The following is a 27,185-nucleotide window of genomic DNA, read 5'->3' on the forward strand; positions in this document are numbered from 1 at the left end:
AAACCATAGATTTAAAATTCACAATAAGCAAGAATTAAGCTTACATGGAACTTGTAAGCTTTCCTTGGGCTTGAGGGATTGAGGGTTCTACTCTTGTTTGCAACAAGAGTGGCCACCAGTTCTTTTGGAGAGGATTTAGTCAAAAACAATTGAATTATCAAATGAATTCAATGTATTTGACTCTAGGGAGGAGTAGAGTAACAGTGCATAAACACTATTAACCTTTTACAAAGGGAGAGGCTTCTATTTATAGGAAAAAATGAGCCTCTAACCAAGCAAACTGATTCTAGAATTTTCCAGATCAGTTTGGTCAATTTTTGACCATTTTTGGGTCAGTTTAGCTCACTTTTTGGATCTAGTTGAAATAGGAGAGAGGAGAGATGAAAATATCTCATTATTTGTGAGTTTAAAACTCATCCACACATGTGAAATAGGCGCCTCCTTCATGAGGGGCATTCCCCCACACTGAGGTGTCAAAAATGCATCCTTTCTTCTAAATATCTCTTCTTTTTTAACTAATAACCTTGTCCTTAGTCAACTCTTCATCTTATGTGAGTATTTACTCATTTTTGGGGGATTTCCTTTTATTCTTCAATCTATCTCCTCCCTACATTTAGATTAATCTTATTGGTCCATAGGAACCTTGATTCAAAATTTTTAAAAAATCTGGACCCATAAATCCACATCAATCCACATTATCCACACATCAATCCACATTATCCACACATCAATCCACATCATCCATACATCCATTCACGTCAATCCACATTACCCACACATTAATCCATATCATCCATACATCCATCCACATCATCCACATCAATCCACATTATCCACTCATCTATCCACACCAATCCACATGTCAATCCACATTACCCACACATCAATCCACATCATCTATACATCCATTCACGTTAATCCACATTACCCACACATCAATCCATATCATCCATACATCCATCCACATCAATCCACATTATCCACTCATCCATCCACATCAATCCACACGTCAATCCACATTACCCACACATCAATCCACATCATCCATACATCTATCCACATCATCCACATCAATCCACATTATCCACTCATCCATCCACATCAATCCACATTCATTTCATAAGTATTCCCATTCTCATCTAATCACATCTTTTTCTAACTCATCACTTATTTCCTCATTTATCCTCATCAGATCACATCTACTTGCATCTACCCATACATCTCATCACTTCACATACATTAACATCTATCGAGTCGAGTTTACATCGCATCTTATCACATCCATTTCACATCACATCTCATTCATTCACATCCCGATTCACATGCTAACACATTCATTCACGTCCCTTATCATTCATTCACGTCCCTTATCGTTCATTCACATCCCGATTCACATGTTATCACATTCATTCATGTCCCTTATCATTCATTCACATCCCGATTCACATGTCATCACATTCATTCACTTCCTATATCATACATTTACATCCTGATTCACAAGACATCACATCCCATCTATTCATTCACATTTATCTGATTCACATCACATATCATCACATCTATTTACCTTTCATTCTCATCACTTCTATTCTCATCACATCCATCCATCCTTTCAATTTGATTAATTTAGAATGTTTTAAACCATTTGGGATAATTTCTAAGTAACTTGAGAATGAAAAATTTTTAAAAATGGTCAGCCATACAAAGGAGGTTATGGTAAAATTTTCTTAAATTTTGTGAAATAAGTTTTATCTTTTATTATTCAAAAAGAGTAATCCCCAAAGTGTTATTTTTATTCTATTCATAGAAAAGTGCATATTAGAAATATTTTTATAATAAAAGTGTTATTTTCATTAGAATTCATTTTTATGCATAGAAAGATGCATATTTGGAATATTTTGATTATAAAAGTGTTACTTTCATCAAAATTGATTTTTATGCATAAAAGATTTTTTTATTATAAAAGTGTTACTTTCATCAAAATTAAATTTATGCATAAATAGATGCATAAAAGAATTTTTTATTATTATAAAAGTGTTACTTTCATTAAAATTAAATTTATGCATAAATAGATGCATAAAAGATTTTTTTTTATAAAAGCATTACTTTCATCAAATTTTGATTTTATGCATAGAAAGATGCATAAAGAAATTTATTTATATTTCAAAAGTGTTATTCTCATCAATTTTGATTTTATGCATAGAAAGATGCATAAAGAAATTTATTTTTATTTCAAAAGAGTTATTCTCATCAATTTTGATTTTATGCATAGAAAGATGCATAAAGAAGTTTATTTTATTTCAAAAGAGTTACTCTCATCAATTTTGATGTTATGCATAGAAAGATGCATAAAGAAATTTATTTTTATTTCAAAAACGTTACTGTCATTAAAATTGAATTTATGCATAGAAGGATGCATAAAAGATTTATTTTTATTTTGAAAGTGTTATTCTCCTAAAAATTAAATTTATGCATAAACGGATTTTATAAAAGTATTATTTCCCACTGAAGTTGTTCTTATGCATAAATAGATGTGTAAAGAATCTTTATATCAAAAATAAGAATTCTCTTACATTCTATAAATAGATATGAAAAGATGTGATATGAATCAGATAGATGAGAATGAATAGAGGATGGATGTGATGAGAATAGAAGTGATGAGAATGAAAGGTAAATAGATGTGATGATATGTGATGCGAATCAGATAGATGGGAATGAATAGATGGATGGATGTGATGAGAATAGAAGTGATGAGAATGAGAGGTAAATAGATGTGATGAGATGGGATGCGAATCAGATAGATGGGAATGAATGGATGGATGGATGTGATGAGAATAGAAGTGATGAGAATGAGAGGTAAATAGATGTGATGATATGTGATGCGAATCAGATAGATGGGAATGGATGGATGGATGGATGTGATGAGAATAGAAGTGATGAGAATGAGAGGTAAATAGATGTGATGAGAATGAGAGGTAAATAGATGTGATGAGATGGGATGCAAATCAGATAGATGGGAATGGATGGATGGATGGATGTGATGAGAGTAGAAGTCAGTGAGAATGAGAGGTAAATAGATGTGATGAGAGTAGAAGTCAGTGAGAATGAGAGGTAAATAGATGTGATGAGATGGGATGCGAATCAGATAGATGGGAATCAATGGATGGATAGATGTGACGAGAATAGAAGTTATGAGTATGAGAGGTAAATAGATGTGATGAGATGGGATGGGAATCAGATAGATGGGAAAGAATGGATGGATGGATGTGATGAGAATAGAAGTAATGAGAATGAGAGGTAAATAGATGTGATGATATGTGATGCAAATCAGATAGATGAGAATGAATGGATGGATGGATGCGATGAGAATAGGAGTGACGAGAATGTGAGGTGAATAGATGTGATGAGATGTAATGCGAATCAGATAGATGGGAAAGAATGGATGGATAGATGGATGTGATGAGAATGAAAGGTAAATAGATGTGATGATATGTGATGATGCGAATCAGATAAATGTGAATGAATAGATGAGATGTGATGTAATGTGAATCAAGATGTAAATGAATGATATAGGATGTGAATGAATGAGATAACATGTGAATCAGGATGTGAATGAATGATAAGGGATGTGAATGAATGTGTTAGCATGTGAATCGGGATGTGAATGAATGTGATGTGATGTGAGATGGATGTGATAAGATGCGATGTAAACTGGATAGATGTTAATGTATGTGAAGTGATGAGATATATGGGTAGATGCAAGTAGATGTGATCTGATGAGGATAAATGAGGAAATAAGTGATGAGATAGAAAAAGATATAATTAGATGAGAATGGGAATACTTATGGAACGAATGTGGATTGATGTGGATTGATGTGTGGGTAACGTGGAGTGATGTGGATGGATGAGTGGATAATGTGGATTGATGTGGATGGATATATGGATGAGTGGATAATGTGGATTGATGTGGATGGATGTATGGATGATGTGGATTGATGTGTGGATTGACGTATGGATTGATGAGGATGGATGTGTGGATTGACATATGGATTGATGAGGATGGATGTATGGAAGATGTGGATGGATGTGTGGATAATGTGGATTGATGTGGATGGATGAGTGGATAATGTGGATGGATGTGGATGGATGTATGGATTATGTGGATTGATGTGTGGGTAATGTGGATGGATGAGTGGATAATGTGGATTGATGTGGATGGATGAGTGGATATTGTGGATTGATGTGGATGATGTGGATGGATGTATGGATGATATGGATTGATGTGTGAGTAATGTGGATTGACGTGAATGGATGTATGGATGATGTGGATTGATGTGTGGATAATGTGGATTGATGTGGATGGATGTATGGATGATGTAGATTGACATGTGGATTGATGTGGATGGATGTGGATGGATGTATGGAAGATGTGGATGGATATGTGGATAATGTGGATTTATGAGCAAGAAATTCTTGTGCCATTGACATATAGGTTTCACTTGATCCATGGGTTTATACTCGGAAGGTTCACCTAATAATATGTAAATATAACACGTGAGTATAAGTGAAGGAGTTTTTTAATTCAAAAGTTTAAGGCAAATTTTTAGAAGGGTTTTTTTACTCGATTTTGAAAAAAAAAACCCATAAGTCCATAAAGAAAAAGGGGTACACCCCCCAAGGGTTTATACATGTTCCCTTATGTGTTCACTCGCATTGCTTATCTCTCTCCCATTTGATGAACTACTTAAGCCTTTTAAGTTCTTCCTAATGACTCTCGTATGTATACTAGACACCATCATATGTCAATTCCAACTAACAAAAGCTCTATAAGGCTTACACCCCATAACATGTATGTAGTTTCCTCCACTATGACGAGTTCATGGTTCTGTTTTGTGCTAGTGCTCGGAGCTACTAGAGGGAGGTTAGATAAATATGTGGTCCCATTTCACTCCCTAGTGGTTGAATGTGAGACGAAGTCTCATTTTCAAAGGTTGGGTTTAAGAATGATGATGCAATTATTCAACTGGATTTTAAATGCATAAGCACTTGATCAAGAGCCAAAATCACTTGGTGTGAAACTTTTCATGTGTTTTATGATTTTTTTAGCGTTTTTGGTCTTTCATAGTCTTTTTAAATGTTTTTGGGTTTTTAGATTTTCCACTTTTGTGAGTTTTTAGGCCTTGTTTAATTTTAAGGGTTTTTCAAGATTTTTGGATATTTTTGAAATTTTACATTAGGAAACCTTTGGACATATTTTCGGCCCTTTGCTAATAATGACCTTCATTAGCAATGGACCAATAGGAAGAGAGGAGTGTGCACATTTGGTCTCCTCCAAAAATAGGGGGCAGCTAGGCTTGTCTCCCTCATTACTACATAAATTAGGGAGATGGAGTGCAAAAAGGGAGTGGCCTTCATAAATTAGGGAGGTGGAGTGCAAAAAGTAGGAGGGTGCCATAAAGCAAGGAGATAGCTTCCAAAAAGTAAAGGGCTCCACCAATTTCAGGCCCATCAATCTCGTGGGTCAAAAAACCCTTAAAAATAGGATTTTTCAAAAAAAATACAAAAGTGCATTTTTCCCTCTCAAAATCAAAAAACTTCTTTTTTCGCCTCATATTTCTCTCCCTTCACATTATTCTTCTCTCCAAAATCATCCTCTTCACCCCAAACCTCATATCTCCATGCTCATTCTCTCTCTATTAAGCAACCTTCTCTCTCTCTCTCTCTCTCTCTCTCTCTCTCTCTCTCTCTCTCTCTCACACACACACACACACACACACACTAACTCTTTCTGTAGTGTGAGAAGATCTTCAACCTATCTCTCTATTGTGCAACCCTCTCTCTCTCTCTCTCTCTCTCTCTCTCTCTCTCTCTCTCCAAAGCTATATTTGAAGGTACTACAAAGCTTCCTCTCGCTACCAATAAAACCTAGAAAGGGAAGTATATTAATCTAAAAAAATTGGTAATGACGCATGACTTCATGGTTCTCAAAACCAAGGGGGAATCCAAAAACCGCAACAAAATTTGCACCGTAGACTTCCGGTACTCTACAATGTTCCTAGCAAACCCCAACGCCCTCGTGCGGTCCTTTGAGATCCCTGTCCCCACCGCGCAATGAATTCAGGGGTGCTAGTAGCGGAAGTAGCACTTCTTGCGCGGAGCAAGGTCCCTCACTTGGGGCCTCGCCCACCACGAATATCCGGACAAGGGACTAATCCATCGGTTCTTCCAACCCGGAAAAACTTTCCTTGCCCGGAAAGCACGGGCGATTCCTCCAGTAGGGTAAATTCTTACTCTAACGTAGTCAAAAGCCTTAACTAGCTCAACTGATCTAATCGAACCCGTAAGTATAAAAGTCAGATCAAGGAAAATTCTGCACTTGGATCATATTGCACTTGGATCATAGGACAAATGCACTTGGATCATATTGTACTTGGATCATAGAGACCAACACACTTGGATCATAGAGACCAATGCACTTTTCCTCATTGAGAGTCATAGCTATTGATTCTTTTCCATAGAATAATTTTTATCCGGGATTTACTTCATCTATCGTACCATAACAGAATTGAGTCTCATTTTTGGGATCCATCAGTCCAGCCTAACCCCATCCAGTCCCATGGGTTAGCCAACCACCCAACCACTATAGTAATGGGATCCAATTAGGAATTTGGTTAGGTTTTGTCTCGGGTACCAGGGAAAAGATTTCCCAGGCCCCCTAGCCGGATATTCATGCAAACTTAAAACTAGTCACACCACTTACATACCCAATATGAAATTGCCTTTTTCACAAATTCAATTGTCTTTAAAACAATCATTTAAATTTGAAATCATAGATCATGATCCTCCAAATATCCGGTTGAATCCTAATTTCCAATCATTCCTTCATCCGTGTACCTATGGCATCATTGACAACCAGAACACTCACCTCCTGTCCACTCAGGGGCCTTGTTGATAGTTCCTAGCTCATAGTAACCCGTAATATATTCACATAACAAAATGGAATCTCCGTTGAAGATCAACAAGATCAACCAACGGATCCATATAAAAGAGCCATGGATATGGATTCATCCGTTGAGGACCAGCAAGGTCAATCAACCAGATTCATGCCCGTATTCAGAAAACAACTCTTACTCCTTGTTACAATATCTTCCACGACGCACGTGTGGGTATCTTCGGCGACCCTAAGTCCAAGCACCGTATGGTCAGCACCCTCTAGGATCCTTCGCAAGTGACCTTACGCTTCACTCATAGGCCGCTTCCTTGGTCCCTCATCCACCATACCGGAAGCTCACCATTTTAATCGAACTGAGGCTCAACCTTGCTATGCAAGACGTCCTCCATTGACTCTTCGTCAGCTGTTGCAATTTTATCAGACTAGGTCTCCATGACCTCATTCACAAGACGGTCAAAATGCTTCCCCAGCATTCTTGACATAAAACAGTCATTTAAAAACATGTCATAAATACAGTTTCTATAACGAACTCTCGTCTTTCCACATTGTTCCACATCAATTCTCAGTTATTTCATATGTAATCCCATTCTCATCACATCATTTTTCATTTCATCACATCTTTTCTTATTTATCCACATCAGATCTCATTCACTCGCATCTACCCATATCCACATCTCATCACATCACATTCATTCATATCCATCACATTCACATTCGTTCATATCCATCACATTCACATTCATTCATATCCATCACATACATCCACATATATTTATGACACATCACATCTCTTTCCATCACATCACATTCTTTCACATACACATCTATATCCATTCTTTCACATACTCATTCACATCAATTCTTTCATATATACATTCACATCCATTCTTCACTTATAGATTTACATCCATTCTTCACTTATACATTTACATCCATTCTTCACATACGCCATTCTTCACTTCTACATTCATTCACTCATATCCCATTCATTTACATCCATTCTTCACATACACAATCACATCCATTCTTCACTTATACATTTACATCCATTCTTCACATACACAATCACATCCATTCTTCACTTCTACATTCATTCACTCATATCCTATTCATTTACATCCATTCTTCACTTCTACATTCATTCACTCATATCCCATTCATTTACATCCATTCTTCACTTCTACATTCACATCCATTATTCACTTATTATCTATATCCCATATCATTCCTTTACATCCTGATTCACATGACATCATATCTCATCCATTCATTCACATCTATCTGATTCACATCACATCTTATCACATCTCATCACCTCTATTCACATTACAACCACCCATCTATTCATTCACACTTATTTGATTCTCATCACATCTTGTTACATCTATTCACCTCACATCTCATCACCTCTATTCACATCACATCCATCCATCCATTCACATCTATCTGATTCACATCACATATCATCACATCTATTCACCTCATATCTCATCACCTCTATTCACATCACATCCATTCATCCATTCACATCTATGTGATTCACATCACATCTCATCACATCTATTCACCTCACATCTCATCACCTCTATTCCATCCCTCTATCCACATCTATTTGATTCACATCTCATCTCATCACATCTATTCACCTCACATCTCATCACCTATATTCACATCACATCCATCCATCCATCCACATCTCTCTGATTCACATCACATCTCATTACATCTATTCACCTCACATCTCATTACCTCTATTCACCTCACATCTCTCTGATTCACATCACATCTCATTACATCTATTCACCTCACATCTCATTACCTCTATTCACATCACATCCTTCCATCCATCCACATCTATCTGATTCACATCACATCTTGTCACATCTATTCACCTCACATCTCATCACCTCTATGCACATCACATCCATCCATCCAACCACATCGATCTGATTTACATCACCTCTCGTTACATCTATTTATAGAATTTAAACATAGAATTTAAGAGAATTATAATTTTTGATATAAAGATTCTTTACACATCTATTTATGCATAAAAATCAACTTCAATGGGAATAACACTTTTATAAAAATCAACTTCAGTAGGAATAACACTTTTATAAAAATCGTTTTATGCATAAATTCAATTTTAAGAAAAATAACATTTTTGAAATAAAATTAAATCCTTTATGTATCTTTCTATGCATAAAATCAATTTCAAGAGAATAACACTTTTGGAAAAAAAAATCCTTTATGCATCTTTCTATGCATAAAATCAATTTCAACGAGAATAACACTTTTGAAAGAAAAATAAATGCTTTATGCGTCTTTCTATGCATAAAATTAATTTCAACGAGAATAACACTTTTGAAAGAAAAATAAATCCTTTATGCATCTTTCTATGCATAAAATCAATTTCAACGAGTAACACTTTTGAAAGAAAAATAAATCCTTTATGCATCTTTCTTTGCATAAATCAATTTCAATGAGAATAACACTTTTGAAAGAAAAATAAATCCTTTATGCATATTTCTATGCATAAAATCAATACTTTTATAATAAAAAATTTCATTATGCATCTTTCTATGCATAGAAATTAAATTCAATGTGAATAACGCTTTTATAAAAAAAAATTTCCAATATGCATCTTTCTATGCATAGAGTTTAAATTCAATGAAAACAACACTTTTATAATAAAAAGATTTCCAATATGCATCTTTCTATGCATAGAAATTAATTTCAATAATTAATATCAATGATATCCATGCATATTCATAGGTGAATATGTACATGGAGTAAATAAAAATATTTCTTTTAGAATGCACAAATGGTGGGAATTACTCTTTTAGAATAACATACAAATAAACTTTATGTTTCACAAAATTTAAGAAAATTTTGCCATAACCTCCTTTGTATGGCTGACCATTTCTCAATTTTTAACATTCTATTTTCAATTTAAAATTTTGAAGTAAAGTACTCTAATCAACTCAATTTTCACTTTCTAGAGAGTAAACAATAAGAAAAGTTTAATCAATTTATTTGTTACTCATTTTAGGATAAAGAAAGGCTGAATTCTTAAGGAAGAGAAGGGGGGTAGCCTTTTCATCAAGGCATAACATTAGGATTCACTTTAATCAACTGTTAAAAAAACAAGGAAATAAAAAAACCATAGATTTAAAATTAAAAAGTAGAAATTTTAGCTTACATGGAGTTTTGTAAGCTTTCCTTTGGCTTAGGGATTGAGGGTTCTAATCTTGTTTGCATCAAGAGTGGCCACCAATTTCTTTGGAGAGGATTTAGTCAAAAACAATTGAATTATCAAGTGAATTCAATGTAATTAGCTCTGGGTAGGAGTAGAGTAACAATGCATAAACACTATTAACCTTTTACAAAGGGGGAGGCTTCTATTTATAGGAAAAAATGAGCCTCTAACCAAGCAAACTTATTCTAGAATTTTCCATATTAGTTTGGTCAATTTTTGACCATTTTTGGGTCAGTTTAGCTTACTTTTTGGATCTAGTTGAAACAGGAGAGAGAAGAGATGAAAATATCTCAATATTTATGAGTTTAAAACTCCTCCACACATGTGAAATAGGTGCCTCCTTCATGAGGGGAGATCCCCACATTGAGGTGTCAAAAATGCCTCATTTCCTCTAAATATCTCTTCTTTTTTAACTAATAAACCTTGTCCTTAGTCAACTCTTCATCTTATGTGAGCATTTACTCATTTTTGGGGGATTTTATTTTACTCTTAAATTTATCTCCTCCCTACATTTGGATTAATCTTACTGGTCCATAGAAATCTTAATTGGAGCATAATTCAAAAAATTCTAAAAAACTGGACTCTTAGGCTAAGGTCCTTTATAACTATTTTTAATTAATTCCAATTGCACATTGGAAAGTTCTTTTTGAATTTTTGTTTCAAGGGAAACCATTTTAGACACTTGGAGGATTTTTATATCCAAAAATATCTCAATTTTGATTTACCTCCCTCTAGATATTTCCTCTCTCTAGGCCAAAAGAGGATCTTTCTTTTATTTCAGAGAGGGGAATAATTATAAGATCAGAAGGGGAGGTTCTTACACCTGCACACCTCAAAAGCTGGAGGGAGGAATCTTACATGCTACCCCACTTAAAAAACGTGAGATGTCCTCATCTTGCAAAATTAGAGGAGAACTCTTTCCCTTAGATCCAACTGATTCTGGGGTTCCTTATAGTCTGGTGAACCCAACCGAATCCTGGGATAAAGATCCCTTATAAAGAACTCATCATAAGATAACAATTCACTCAGATCATATCATTCAAATCCTTATCACAATAATAGTCATTAGACCAAAATTTCTATCTGAACAGTCCTCCACATGAGAACTTTCAATTATACAGATTTTTAATTTGACATCCCTTAACTTGATCCACTGGGTCAAGTGTTAACAGCAGTAATCTGTCAGCACAATCCACTAATCTCATAGTGATTTGCTAAAATCATTAATATCATTCCAGTTATGAACATCATCACAGAGACTCGTCCCATTCATTCTCATGGTGGTTTTGCTCAGCTTATTACATTTCAACCAAAATTTAGGAATCATCATTTTTCAATCAGAATCCAAATCAACTCATCAGTTCTCAACCAAAATTTAAAAATCATATCAACCACATTCGAATTCATCATCTGGATAGCATTTATGCTTATAATTTCAAGTCTTAGATTTACTCGTATATACTGCTAGTAAAGAGCTGCAGTTATACCCTCGATATATACGGGTAGTCAGGGTCCTTGGAACTATAGGGTAAATACCATCATGTCTAGGTTTCAAGTAAGTCAGGGATTCCAAGCAAGTCAGGGATTCCATGCAATGCGGTACTTCCATCTGAAGACCCAATTACTAATTTATGAAGTTCAGTCTGAATAACAATTTATATGAATTTCATCACACAATTACAACCTTTTACTGTTACTTCATAAATTTTTGACATTTTTGGCTTCTCGGTTGATCCACATTAACCAAATTGCTCTGATACGAGCTCTGCGATCCCTATTCCCCACCGTGCAACGAATTCAGGGGTGCTAGCAGTGGAAGTAGAACTTCTTGTGTGGGGCAGGGTCCCTCACTCGGGGCCTCGCCTGCGCGGATACCCGGACAAGGGACTAATCCATCGGTTCTTCCAAAACTGAACCCGAAAAAACTTCCCTTGCTCGAAAAGCATGGGGATTCCTCCAGGGTAAATTTTTACTCTAACGTAGTCAAAAGCCTTAACTAACTGAACTGATCTGAGAAAACCCATAAGTATCAAAGTCAAATCAAGGAAAATATTGCACTTGGATCATATAGACCAACGCTTTTTTCCTCATTGGAGAGGCACAGCCGTTGATTCTTTTCCATAGAACAATTTTTATTCGGGATTTACTTCATCTATCGTACCATAACAGAATTCAGTCTCATTTTTGGGATCCATCAGTCTAGCCTAACCCAGTCCCATGGGTTAGCCAACCACCCAACCACTGTAGTGATGGGATCCAATTAGGAATGTGGTTAGGTTCTGTCCCGAGTACTAGGGAAAAGAGTTCTCAGGCCCCCTAGCCGGATATTCATGCAAACTTAAAACTAGTCACACCACTTACACACCCAATATGAAATGGAACTTATGGGTTCTCCCTTATAGATGAGAAATGGAGTTGACATTTGTGGCAAGGAAACTTCTATTTGCATAGTGGATCACTCTAGGGAAACCAATGCGGCTTTGGCTTGTATAAGCAAAATGGTTTTGTAACATTTTGTGATGTAGAATCTTCCCCATCATTCACCTTGTCTAGTGTGATAGGGTTTCCCTTTGGGATCCAGACTTGTTTGGGTATTGGTGGTGAAGGTTTTTTAACAATAGTCTTCCCTTTTTTTCAATTTGAGTTATTGAAGCTTGTGTTGTCACTCCAGAGACTTGGGAATTTGTGAGTGGTGCTAGTGAGGTTAGTGGTATACATTTAGGTTTTTGTATCCAAATACAATGGTTACTCTCATAGTAGCCTTGACCTTTCAATAAGAATTTACGTATCCATTTTGGGTTAACTTGTAATTTGGACTTCTTGCACCAATTATTGTGGTGAGGCCTTCTCCCCTTGGTTGGTTGAATTGGTGTAGATGGAGAAATCTTGGGAACCCATTTCAAGGTAGATTTAGGTTGCCACTTTTTAGCCCGTCTTATATGCTGGTCCTTCTGACCATGTGGAGGTTTTTATTGTGTGGAGGTAAAAGAATTGAAAATTCCTTGAACAATGGACAATGAAGTGGAGGGGATTTTCTTAGATTTTGTGGATGTTGAAGCTTCCTCCTCGTTTCGACTCTTGATAAGAGTGAGAGGTGATAAGGAGTATGGGTAGAATGTTCAATCATGGCCTTACCCATATAGACATGCCCCATTGATTAGTCAATCATACATCCAACACTCTTCATCCATGTGCGATTGAGTATTAGCGGTTCTTATGTAATGTTCCTACAGGCATAACCAGGAAATCTCCCACTAAGTGCTTGTTTCCATCACAATAAGTTTCTATTTGCAGTAGCACAAGGACCTTGGTATTTCTACCATGGATACCTTTCACCTTTAAAGAGATGTCTATGAATTAAGGTTTTCCCAACTAGTTCCATGCATTTAAGAAAATTAAAGTGACTGGCCCCCATATGAAGAAATGCATTGTAGAGAACTTTACCATAAGGGCTAGGCAGTTGAATGGATGTTTGTAGAGGTACTATGTTCTCCTTTGTGTCTCCTTCAACTTCTCCCATAAAGGCTTGATCAAATCCAAGGATAGCTTATTGTCCTTGTTGTTGTCAAATTTTTCTTTCTTTAGCTTCTTGTCAAGATTGAGCTTTTTCTAATTCTTCTTTTTTCTTGGTTGTCTTTTTATCATATGTCAAGGGTTTCAACATCCATGGTACCTTGAGGTGTTATTTCACAAAGTATACTTGAGTTTCTTTCCCTCTTTGATTTCCTTATCCTTAAGATTATTATCAAACCACTTTTATCTTAAATCCTTTTTTGGTAACATATACTATACAACAATTCATCTTTCTTCCTTAGTTGTTCAAGAATGAATAGTCGGTCAACTAACATGTTACCCTCAAGTCTCTCAGCCCACCGCTACCCTTAAGGTGGGTATCATGAATTCTCATGGCGGCCTTATTGCCTCAAACCTGTATACCATCTCAAATGGTGTGTAATTAATTGCAACTTTCTAAAAGGTTTAATAAGCCCATAAAGTTTCTTTGAGCTTGAACTTCCAATCATTGCATCGAGGTTCAAAATTTTTGTTAATATGGAAATGAAGACTTTGTTGGGGCTTTCATCTTGACCATTTGCTTGTAGGCAATATGGAGTAGACTTGTGGTGTGAGATCATGAACATTGTGGTGGGATATTGGATTACATCATTTATAAAGTGTTTCCCTTGGTCACTCACTAGCTATGAAAAATGATAACCAAAGTGGGTAATGATATTCTCATAAAGAAACTTAGTTATAGCTACAACATCCGCTTTTCTTGAAGCTTTTGCTTTTAGCCCATTTTTTGACATAATTCATAGCTATTAAAATGTACCTTTCTTGGGTGCTACGTGTAGCCAGACTGATGGGACCCACAAAATCAATGCCCTAATTCATAAAGGGTCCTAGAACTTTAATAGAGTGCAAGGGCATCATGTCCTTCTTTTGTGGTTTAGCATATCTTTGGCACGTCTCATCAACATCATGTCCTTCTTTTGTGGTTTAGCACATCTTTGGCACGTCTCATCACATCCTCTGACAAATAGCACCAATATTTAAAAAGTGTAGGCCACCAATGCCCTGGTTGGAGTATTTTTCTTGCAGTAATATCTTTTGAAAAGTGCCCACCAGCTACTTCTTTGTGTGCTTATTCATCAATGATGTATAAGTATCCATTGTCCCTGCCGTAGTGTCTTAATATGTCAACCTTACCTCTTCTATAAAGAGTTCCAATAATCAATTTGTAAGGTTATGTTTCTTTAACAAAATTCCTTTCTAGATTTTCATTAGCTACTTTGCCTCTAGAAAACCATAAGCTCTATAAAGTTAATAATTTTCTGACTCCACTCTTGTATAGCCTCAACTTTAAACAGTGTAGCATCAGGTAGATCATAACCTATTCCAATTAGTGCTTCACCATTAGGTACACAAGATAGATCATTAGCCATGACATGTTTCTTGTTGGGCCTTACAACCACTGTGAAATCAAATTCGAGAAGAATCAACACAACCACCTATTGATTCTCCCTGTAGAGCAAGGTTTGTTGACAAGTTATAGCAAGGCTTGATTATCAACATAGAAATTAAATTTATTAGCTAAAATGCAATGTCGTAATTTCCTCACATCATATACCATTTCTAAACCTTTACACTTCGTTGGTGATATAATTAATCTTAGCCTCTCACAATTATCGACTTGAAAAACTGGTGTAGTCTAGTTTATGTTCACTTGGTTGGGGGCTTTGCAAAGCTAAAAGCATCAATATGCACATGGAAGATAACATCCTAGTTCGTCACTTGTAGTATGAGAGCGCTAGCCAAATCATGCTTTAATGTGTCATAAGCTTATTGGCATTCTTTTTTCCACTCAAATATGTTAAGAAGCTGTACAAGGGACATTTCATCTCAACATAGAAGCGTTTGAATCGCCTATAGTAGCCTACATGTACCATAAATGTTTGGACTCCCTTGTAGTTTGTTGGTGGGAGTAATTCCAAGATAGTTTTGATTTTACTCTCATCTATGGAAATCCCATTTTTGGACACTATATCCTAAGATAACATCGTGTTCAACCCAAAATTGGCATTTGAATAGGTTTAGAGATAGGTGATAAATTCTACATCATTTCAAATACCTTTCCTAAGTAAGATAAATGTTCTTTCCATGACGAATGAATGCATAAATCTTCTAAGAAATGTTTTTAGAAAATCTTTAAACGTAGTGTTTGTAAGCCGTTGCATTTGTGAAGATAGATGACATAACTCTATAGCGTAAACTCCATGTTCTGTAAAACAAAGTATTTTTTACTTGATACTTCGGAGCAATGGAAATTTGGTTACATCTTGAATACCCATCTAAGAAGTAAACTTATGATATCACGTGAGTGTACAAGAGGAGGGTTTTTGAAATGAGGCATAAGCTTATAAGGTAGGGGTAAGGCCATGTATTTAGGTGAATACTAAAATTTCTTAAATTAAAGTTAGGTGGAGGGGGGGAGGGCGGAATTAGGAGGGGTATAGAAACATTAATGATATATCATAAGTACTTTTGATGAACATAGTTCTATAAATTTCTTGCAATGTTTTGGTAGCATTCCAGCAATACTTTTAGCAATGAGATTCTATGAGAACATAAGCATTCCAAAAATCATTCACTTGTACTACATTGGAGATTCCAAGTAGTTTACAATGATGATTTCCTAGTGCTTAACATCTAGATTTCTTGGAAGCATTCATGAAGTACTTATGTTCACTTAATAAGGTTCAAAGTACCATAATTTATTCTAAGGAGAGGGAGTGTGTAAATGCTAGAGAAAAAACATAGATATAAGAAAGGAGGTTGACATAGTTATTTTTAAAGGTATTCTTATAAGCTTAAATAGGGGGGTGTTATCATCTTATGATCATCATATGTAGGGGGTTTTCTTGAGGTTCATGCATGCAGGTGACATCAACATTTATTGTGAGTGAATCCCACGGGGGATAATGATCTCCTCTTTTTACTACATTGACCTTTTGAGATTGACACATACTCATAATTTTCCATTCTTTTTAGGAACAACCATGATGGGTGACACCTAGTATGAATGTTCAATTTCATAGATGAATCCACATTCGATGAGCTTTTCTATTTGTCCTTTAACAATTTTAGCATTCTTTTGATTCATAGGATAAGGTCACTAATGGACAAGTTTAGCATTTGATATTATAGGGATTGTGTATTGCATAACTTCAGCATATACTCCCTTCATATCATTGTAGGTCCATGTGCGAATCAATCCCTATATTACTTGAAGAGCTTAATGAGTTTCGCTTCCTGATTTGGACTGAGGTCTATTCCTATAAAGACTAGCTTAGGTTCTTCCCCAAGTTCAAACAAGATTACTTCTTTTAATTCAATTAGACCATCATAGACTCCTGCCTCATTTGTTGGCTTTCATGTGGCACATTAATCAAACACTAACTTGAAGATTTATAGTGTTTTGGAGCAGGGCACAAGGTAGTTGTCGGTTCCTGATATTCTTTAGTTATCTTAGCTGCAGGTTTCGTTTCCTTCTCTTTTTGGGCCGACTCTTTGTTCTTCTTCTGCCTAGGAGAATGATTAAGCTTTGATTCCTCAATGACATCCATTCTGGTAATCAACTCAGCGGGAGGAGGGTTGCATACATAACTTTTTGTAATTCTTCTCCCTAAAACTTGCTATATCCATCGAATGCACCAATGTATTGTAGCCATTTGGTAGTAGTTGTCCTCTTTTGTAGCCTTTTGATGATGGTTGGGCGCATAGCATTTACGTCTCCACCATTTTTAGAGATGCTACTTGGTGTTTTGAAGAACTTAATTCCTCTCTTTAGATTGAGAATTGGTATCAGATTCAAAGCTACTCCTTGCATTTTCTATTTCACTTCCCATTGTTTCTCTTGATGTTGTCAACTCTATTTTGCTTGTAGTAGTAATTGAGGAGTTTTTGTTGCTTCCGGTCTGTATTTCAGACTCCTTTTTTCCCATAATGGCACAACCTTGGGGAGATCCTCACCATCAGGTGTAACCCATATAGATCCTCTAGTTCCCCAACTATCGATTGTAGCCATTATATGTATCTAGTTTAGATCGTCTTCAAGCTCAATAGCTTGTTTTTCAGCGTCCTTTTAGGGTAAAAATAAGACACCTTCAACAATATGTAAGTGTAGATGGGTGGGTGAATATGTGCTCTATAAAAACCTAGAAATTTAGAAAATTGGCAAATCTTTTCACAAAATTGTAGTGCCTAGTGTATTTTTGGCGGGTCTTTCTTCATTCCTTCTTCTAAATCTATTCTCATCACATCCATCCATCCTTTCATTCCCATCTATCTGATACGCATCCCATCTCATAACATCTATTTACCTCTCATTCTCATCACTTCTATTCTCATCACATCCATCCATCCATTCATTCCCATCTATGTCATTCGCATCCCATCTCATCACATCTATTTACCTCCCATCTCATCACATCTATTTACCTCTCATTCTTATCACTTCTATTCTCATCACATCCATCCATCCATTCATTCCCATCTATTTGATTCGCATCATATATCATCACATCTATTTACCTTTTATTCTCATTACTTCTATTCTCATCACATCCATCCATCCATTCATTCCCATCTATTTGATTCTCGCATCCCATCTATCTGATTCGCATCCCATCTCATCGCATCTATTTACCTCTCATTCTCATCACTTCTTTTCTTATCACATTCATCCATCCATTCATTCCCATCTATCTGATTCGCATCACATATCATCACATCTATTTACCTTCCATTCTCATCACATCCATCCTCTATTCATTCTCATCTATCCGACTCATATCACATCTTATCACATCTATTTATAGAATGTAAGAGAATTCTTATTTTTGATATAAAGATTCTTTACACATCTATTTATGCATAAGAACAACTTCAGTGGAAAATAACACTTTTATAAAAATCCGTTTATGCATCTATTTATGCATGAATTCAATTTTAAGGAGAGTAACACTTTCGAAATAAAAAAAAATTCTTTTATGCATCTTTTTATGCATAACTTCAATTTTAATGAGAATAACTCTTTTGAAATTAAAAAAAATTCTTTATGCATCTTTCTATGCATAAAATCAAAATTAATGAGAATAACTCTTTTGAAATAAAAATAAATTTCTTTATGTATCTTTCTATATGCATAAAATCAAAATTGATGAGAATAACTCTTTTGAAATAAAAATAAATTTCTTTATGCATCTCATTATGCATAAAATCAAAATTGATGAGAATAACTCTTTTGAAATAAAAATAAATTTCTTTATGCATCTTTCTATGCATAAAATCAAAATTTGATGAAAGTAACGCTTTTATAAAAAATTCTTTTATGCATCTATTTATGCATAAACTCAATTTTAATGAAAGTAACACTTTTATAATAAAAAAATCTTTTATGCATCTTTTTATGCATAAAAATCAATTTTGATGAAAGTAATACTTTTATAATAAAAAAATTCTTTTATGCATCTATTTATGCATAAAAATAAATTTTGATGAAAGTACCTTTTTTATAATAAAAATTTTCTTTTATGCATCTATTTATGCATAGAAATCAATTTTGATGAAAGTAACACTTTTATAATCAAAATATTCCCAATATGCATCTTTCTATGCATAGAAATTAATTCTAATGAAAATAACACTTTTATTATAAAAATATTTCTAATATGCATTTTTCTATGCATAGAATAAAAATAACACTTTTAGAATACACAAGCGGTGGGGATAACTCTTTGTGAATAATAAAAGATAAAAGTTATTTCACAAAATTTAAGAAAATTTTACCATAACCTCCTTTGTATGGCTGACCATTTTTCATTTTTTTTCAATCTCAAGTTACTTAGAAATTATCCCAAAAGCATTCTAAACTAATAAAATTCCACTTTTTAAAGAGAAACAATATGAAAACTTTAATTCTAACAATTTGATTACACATCTAGGATAAATAAAGGCAAAATTTAAGAATGAAGAGAGGGGGAAAGCCTTTCCAACAAGGCATAGCATCATTTTTCATTTCAAAGAAAACAAAAATTAGAAAACCATTAAATGGAATAAAGAAAAAGTAGGATTTCTAGCTTACATGAATTTCTGTGAGCTTTCCTTTGGCTTGATGGTTTGAGGGATCTACTCTTCTTTGCAACAAGAGTGGCCACCAATTCTTTTAAAGAGGAAATGGTCAAAAACTAATGAATTATCAATAAATTCATTGTTTTTAGCTCTGGGGAGGAGTAGAGTAACAATGCATAAAACACTATTAAGCATTTACAAAGGGGGAGGCCTCATTTATAGGAAAAAGTGAGCCTCTAACCATGCAAATTGATTCTAGAATTTTTCAGATCAGTTTGGTCAATTTGTGTCCATTTTTAGGTGAGTTTAGCTTACTTTTTGGATCTAGTTGAAGTAGGAGAAAGGAGAGATTAAAACATCTCATTATTTGTGAAACTCAACCACACATGTGAAATAGGGGCCTCCTTCATGAGGGGAATTCCCCCCACACTCAGGTGTCAAAAATGCATCATTTCTTCTAAATATCTCTTCTTTTTTAACTAATAACATTGTCCTCAGTCAACTCTTCATCTTATGTGAGTATTTACTCATTTTTGGGGGGATTTTCTTTTATTCTTCAATTTATCTCCTCCCTAAATTTGGATTAATCTAATTAGTCCATAGGAACCTTAATTCAAAAATTTCAGAAAATCTGGACCCTTAGGCTAAGGTCCTTTTTACCTGATTTCAATTTATTCCAATTGCACATTGAATTTTTTTTTGAATATCTGTTTCAGGGGAAACCATTTTAGACACTAGGAGGATTTTTATATCTAAAAATATCTCAATTTTGAATTACCTCCCTCTAGACATTTTCTCTCTCTAGGCCAAAACAGGATAAAACAGGATCTTTCTTTTATTTCAGAGAGGGGAATAATTATAAGATCAGAAGGGGAGGTTTTTACACCTGCACACCCAAAAGCCGGAGGGAGAAATCTTACATCATTAATATGGATAACACTGACATTCATTTTTAAAATAGAAAGGCTAATCCATGGGTACATCTTATGAGGCAATTTTTAAATATATGTGTTTGTTTCTATTTAATTAAGCTCTTAATATTCAAAACTTAAGTATCTTGATCCTAGCCCATCATAGCTATTTATTGCATTAGTTTGGTAGTATTAGAGCCAAGAACTTTCCCTTAGCTTTCACAAGAGTTTTACAATTGCATCATTGATTAATATAATAAAAAACTTCATGATTTCTTGTTTAATTAAACTCAAAGTAAGCTTGATTACATTTTTAATCAAGCTATTTATTAAGCCTTTTTTTTAACGGTTGCATTTCCATTCTATGAAAGAGAGATCTTTTAATCATCCATAAGATCAACATAGCTTCATGTTACATTTCATCTCGGGGGTTTCGCCTAAAAACATGTAAGTGTAGCACGTGAGTTCATGAGGAGGGGTATGTTAATTCAAAAAGTTATAGAATTACATTTACAGGGGGGGCCCTTATAAACCAATTTTGAAAAAAATCCATATGTTTATGAAGAAAAAGGGGTCATTTTATTTATGAAAGTATGTAAACTTTGTAAGGGCTTTTTTAAATACTCCTTGAATGCACGTGATACATAAAATTTCTTAGAGGTGAACCCCCCGAGCATTTCATGTCTTTCATTCGTCCGCGTTCAGTGTATTTTTGCTTTAGTTCCTTCTAAAACAATCAAAATATCATAAAAAATCAAAAAATCTTGAAAAACGTATAGAATAAACAAAGCTCAAAAACTCACAAAAAGTGGAAAATCTAAAAAACCCAAATTTTTTTCAAAACACTATGAAAGAACCACTAAATTTTTTTTTTCAAAAGACTATGAAAGACCAAAACCACTAAAAATTTCATAAAACACATAAATAGTTTCACACCAGTGATTTTGGCGCTTGTGAAGTGCTTATGCATTTGCAATCTAGTTGAATAATTGGATCATCGTTCTCAAATCCAAGCTTTAAAAATGGGACTTAGACTCACATTCAAACACTAGGGAGTGAAATGGGACCATGCATTTATTTAACCTCCCTGTAGTAGCTCTAGACACTAGCACAAAACAGAACCACAATTCCTTCACAATGGAGGAAACTAGATACATATTATGGGGTATAAGCCTTATAAAGCTTTTGTTAGTTGGAATGGACATATGATGGTGTCTAGTATATATACGAGAGTCATTAGGAAGAGCTTAAAAGGCTTAAGTAGTTCATTAAATGGGAGAGAGATAAGCAATACGAGTGAACACATAGGGGAACATGTATAAACCCTCAAGGGATGCACTACTAAGAAACCCTATGTATCACGTGTGTTCAAGGGGTATTTAAAAAACCCTTTACATGTAATTTTTTCAGTAATAAATGACCTCTTTTTCTTTATGGACTTATGGGTTTTTTTTAAATCTCTTACAAAAACCTTTTTGTAAATTTACCTTAAAATTTTGAATTAAAAAACTCCTTCGTTTGTACTCATGTGGTATATTTATATATTTTTAGGTAAACCTCTCGAGAATAAACCCATGGAGCAAGGGAAAACCTATGTGTGCAAATGAAACCTATGTGTTAATGACACAATAATTTCTTGCTCACATCCTGGTAATGTGGAAATAGCCTATCGTTCTAAGAGTATACAATTAGCATATGTAAATTGAAACTTAAATGGTTTTCTAAATACCACAGTAGTGGTGTGGCTGTATTAAAATCTATTTTTAATAACCTTTCTGCAAAGCACTAAAGCATAAGGTCAATGAAGATGAATTTCTTTACCTTTGGATCCAACTTTGTTCTAACTTTATTGCTAGGAACATGCATATATGCAATATACCCAAACACTTTCAAGTGAGACACATTTGGTTTTATGCATCTAAACTTATGTTAAGGCATCATACCATGAACAACTATAGTGGGGGCCATGCCTCCACCCAAAAATAATTCTGGATAATCGATGGAAGGGATACCAAACCATGGAGGAGAAAACCCCACTCAAACAATAAATGCTAAACCCACCACTAGCTTGATAGGCCATATGAGTAATTACATTAGGGGTTTGGTTTCAACTGCAACCTCTGCACCTAACCAAGAGTCATATTAATTTGGGGATGAGGAAGTTGAGGTTAGATCCAAGGCCACACCTAGTGCCGCCTTACACATGAGCCACATGCATGTGGGAATCCTTGTCCACATGGGACCAATCTTGACCCGGCAACTTGATGCTGCTTATAGACCCAAACCTTACTACCAGATGGTTGGACCAAAAAGGAGGTTCAAGATATAGAAGCCCTAATCCATGCTGCTATGGCAAAAGAGGAAGAGACCTTTAATTGAGCCTAATAGTGAGCAGTGTACCAAACCGCACCAATTAGGCAAGCCATCTAAGCTTCACCAATTCCCTAGAGAGCACAAGACCACGTGAATTTATATCCAAGGTGGATCTAGGTGTAAGATTCTTAGATGCATTACTATAAACCGAGAGCTGGGAATTTGATGCAACCCAAGAAACCTTGATAGACGTGGCTACGATCTTGATTTATGTTGTTATTAATAGTAGTGAAGGGGAAATCAAGAAAGTCATCGCTACTTTCACATACGAGGAAGAGAAACTTTGGATGGTCATGGAATGTATTCAGGATCCTAGCGTGAGAGGCTTAGATAGGGAATCACCATGCCTACATTGTGAGATCCCCCTGTTCCCACCGAGCAACGGATTCGGGTACTAGCAGCGGAAGTAGCACTTCTCGCGCGGGACAGGGGTCCCACATTCGGGGCCTCGCCCACGGATATCCGGACAAGAGACTAATCCGTCGGTTTGTCCAAAACCGAAACTGGAAAAACTTCCTTTACTCGGAAAGCATGGGCGATTCCACCAGGATAATTCTTTACTCTAACGTAGTCAAGATCATTACGGATCAACTGATCTGACTGCACCTTTAACGGTACTTGGTCAAATCAAGGTAGAAACTTGCACTTGGATCATTGGGATCAACGCTTTTTTCCCCATCAAGAGGCACAGCCGTTGATTCCTATCCATAGAACAATTTCTATCCGGGATTTACTTTATCTATCGTAAAAACAAAGTTGAGTCTCGATTTATGGATCCATCAGTCCAGCCTAACCCCATCCGATCCCATGGGTTAGCCAACCGCCCAACCACTGTAGTGATGGGATCCAATTTGGAATTTGGTTAGGTTTTGTCCCGGGTACCAAGGAAAAGAGTTCCAAGGCCCCCTAGCCGGAATTTCATGCAAACATAAAACTAGCCACACCACTTACACACCCAATATGAAAATTGCCTTTTTCTTAGCATCAGCTAACTTTAAAACAATCCTTTAATGAAACCATAGTACCACTGATCACAATCTCCCAATTTATCCAGTTGATTCATAATTTCCCAACATTCCTTCATCAGAGTATCTATGGCATCATTGGCAACTAGAACGCTCACCACCTGTCCACACAGAGGCCGTTTCCATAGTTCCTAGCCCATAATACTCGGCAATATAATCACTTATCAAGATGGACTCTCGTTGAAGATCAGCAAGATCAACCAACAGATCCATATAAAAGAGCCATGGACTCATCCGTTGAGGACCAGCAAGGTCAGTCAACCAGATCCATGCCCGGTTTCACAAAACAACTCTTACTCCTTGTTCCAATATCTTCCTTGACGCACGCGTGGGTATCCTAGGCGACCCAGAGCCCGAGCACCGTATGGTCAGCATCCTCTAGGATCCTTCGCAGGTGACCTAGCGCTTCACTCATAGGCCGCTTCCTTGGTCCCTCATCCACCGTACCGGAAGCTCACCATTTTAATCGAACCGAGGCTGGTCAAGACCTCGGTCGACCTTGCTACGCGAGACGTCCTCCATTGACTCTCCGTCAGCAGTTGCAACTTTATCAGTTAGGTCTCCACGACCTTAATCACAAGACGGTCAAAATGCTTCCCCAGCATTCTTGACATAAAACAGCCATTTACAAACAGCATTTACAAACAGTTTACAAATACAGTTTCTATATTAACTCTCATTTTTTCACATTATCCCTCATTAATCCACATTACTTATTCCACATTCCATGTATATGTGTACTCATCCAATCACCTCCTTTTCCATCTCTTCACTTCAGATTCCTTCACATCACATATCATATATTCACATCCATATCCACATCCATACATCCACATCCACATCCACATTCACATCCATACATCCACATCTACATGCTTATCTCCATTTTCACATCCTCATTTATACATCCACATCCCATATCCACATTCATACATACACATCCATATCCACATCCACATCCACATCCACATTCACATCCATGCATCCACATCTACATGCTTACCTCCATTTTCACATCCTCATTTATACATCCACATCCCATATCCACATTCATACATACACATCCATATCCACATCCACATCCACATCCACATTCACATCCATGCATCCACATCTACATGCTTACCTCCATTTTCACATCCTCATTTATACATCCACATCCCATATCCACATTCATACATACACATCCATACATCCACATCTACATCCACATACATACATACATCCACATCCACATTCCACATTCACATCTATACATCCACATCTACATTCACATTCACATACATCCACATCCACATTCCCATACATCCACATCTATACATCCACATTCCACATTCACATTCACATACATGCATCCACATCTACATTCACATTCACATACATGCATCCACATCTACATTCACATTCACATACATCCACATCCACATTCCCATACATCCACATCTATACATCCACATTCCACATTCACATCTACATTCACATTCACATACATCCACATCCACATTCCCATACATCCACATCTATACATCCACATTCCACATTCACATCTATATTCACATTCACATACATGCATCCACATCTACATTCACATTCACATACATCCACATCCACATTCCCATACATCCACATCTATACATCCACATTCCACATTCACATCTACATTCACATTCACATACATCCACATCTACATTCACATTCACATACATCCACATCCCCATTCCCATTCACATCTATACATCCACATCTACATCCACATTTACATCTATGCATATACATCTTCATGCATATATCCATTTTCATGTTCATACATCCACACTCCCATCTCCATATCCACACATCCACATACATACATCCATTTTCACATTCCCATTTATATAACCCCATATACCTTCACATCTAATCTTTTACATCAGATCCATTCTCGCCCTATCACAACCCATATACATCTTATCCTATCACATACACTTCTTACCTCATCCCCCCATACACATCTTAATTCATCTTATCACATCCTAACTTATTTCATAAGCATCTTATCACCTCTTATCACACCTCTTATCACATCCTATCACTTTCCATACGCATCTTATCAATTCTTATCACATCTCATACACCTCTTATCACATCTTATCACATTTCATATCTTTAAAAAAAAAAAAAAAAGAGAATTCTTTTATTTGATATAAGATTTCTCTACACATTTATTTATACATAAATTCCATTTAAGGAGACTAACACTTTCGAAATTAAAATCAATCTTTTATGCATCTTCTTATGCATGATTTCAATTTGGTAGGGAGTTATACTTTTAGAATAAAAGAATTTCTCTTATGCATCTAAGTTAAGCATAAAATCCATTTATGAGGAAAATCATACTTTTAGTATAAAAAGAATATCTTTTATGCATACCTATATGCATGAAATCCAATATGATAAAAGTAACACTTTTGATATAAAAATTTTTCCTTTATGCATACTTCTATGCATGAAATTTAAAAATGATAAAAGTAACACCTTTGATATAAAAATTTTCCTTTATGCATACTTCTATGCATGAAAATTAAAAATGATAAAAGTAACACTTTTGATATAAAAATTTTCTTTTATGCATACTTTTATGTATGAAATAAAAATGATAAAAGTAACACTTTTGATATAAAAATTTATCCATTATGCATACTTCTATGCATGAAAATAAAAATGATAAAAATAACACTTTTGATATAAAAATTTATCCTTTATGCATACTTCTATGCATGAAAGTAAAAATGATAAAAGTAACACTTTTGATATAAAAATTTATCCATTATGCATACTTCTATGCATGAAAATAAAAATGGTAAAAATAACACTTTTGATATAAAAATTTATCCTTTATGCATAATATTAAAATTCAATTTCTCCATGATTATAATGAAATTCTTTCAATTAATCTAGGATGATGATTCCTAGAATATGGTAGGAAGTCCTCTTTTTATGCTTTGAATGAAAATTTTTTATGCATAATTTTTATAAAAATTTTGCCATCGCTCCGC

Source organism: Cibotium barometz, chromosome 31 (genome assembly GCF_041138505.1).
Source record: "Cibotium barometz isolate CiBa-2024 chromosome 31, ASM4113850v1, whole genome shotgun sequence".
Classification (NCBI taxonomy): domain Eukaryota; kingdom Viridiplantae; phylum Streptophyta; class Polypodiopsida; order Cyatheales; family Cibotiaceae; genus Cibotium; species Cibotium barometz.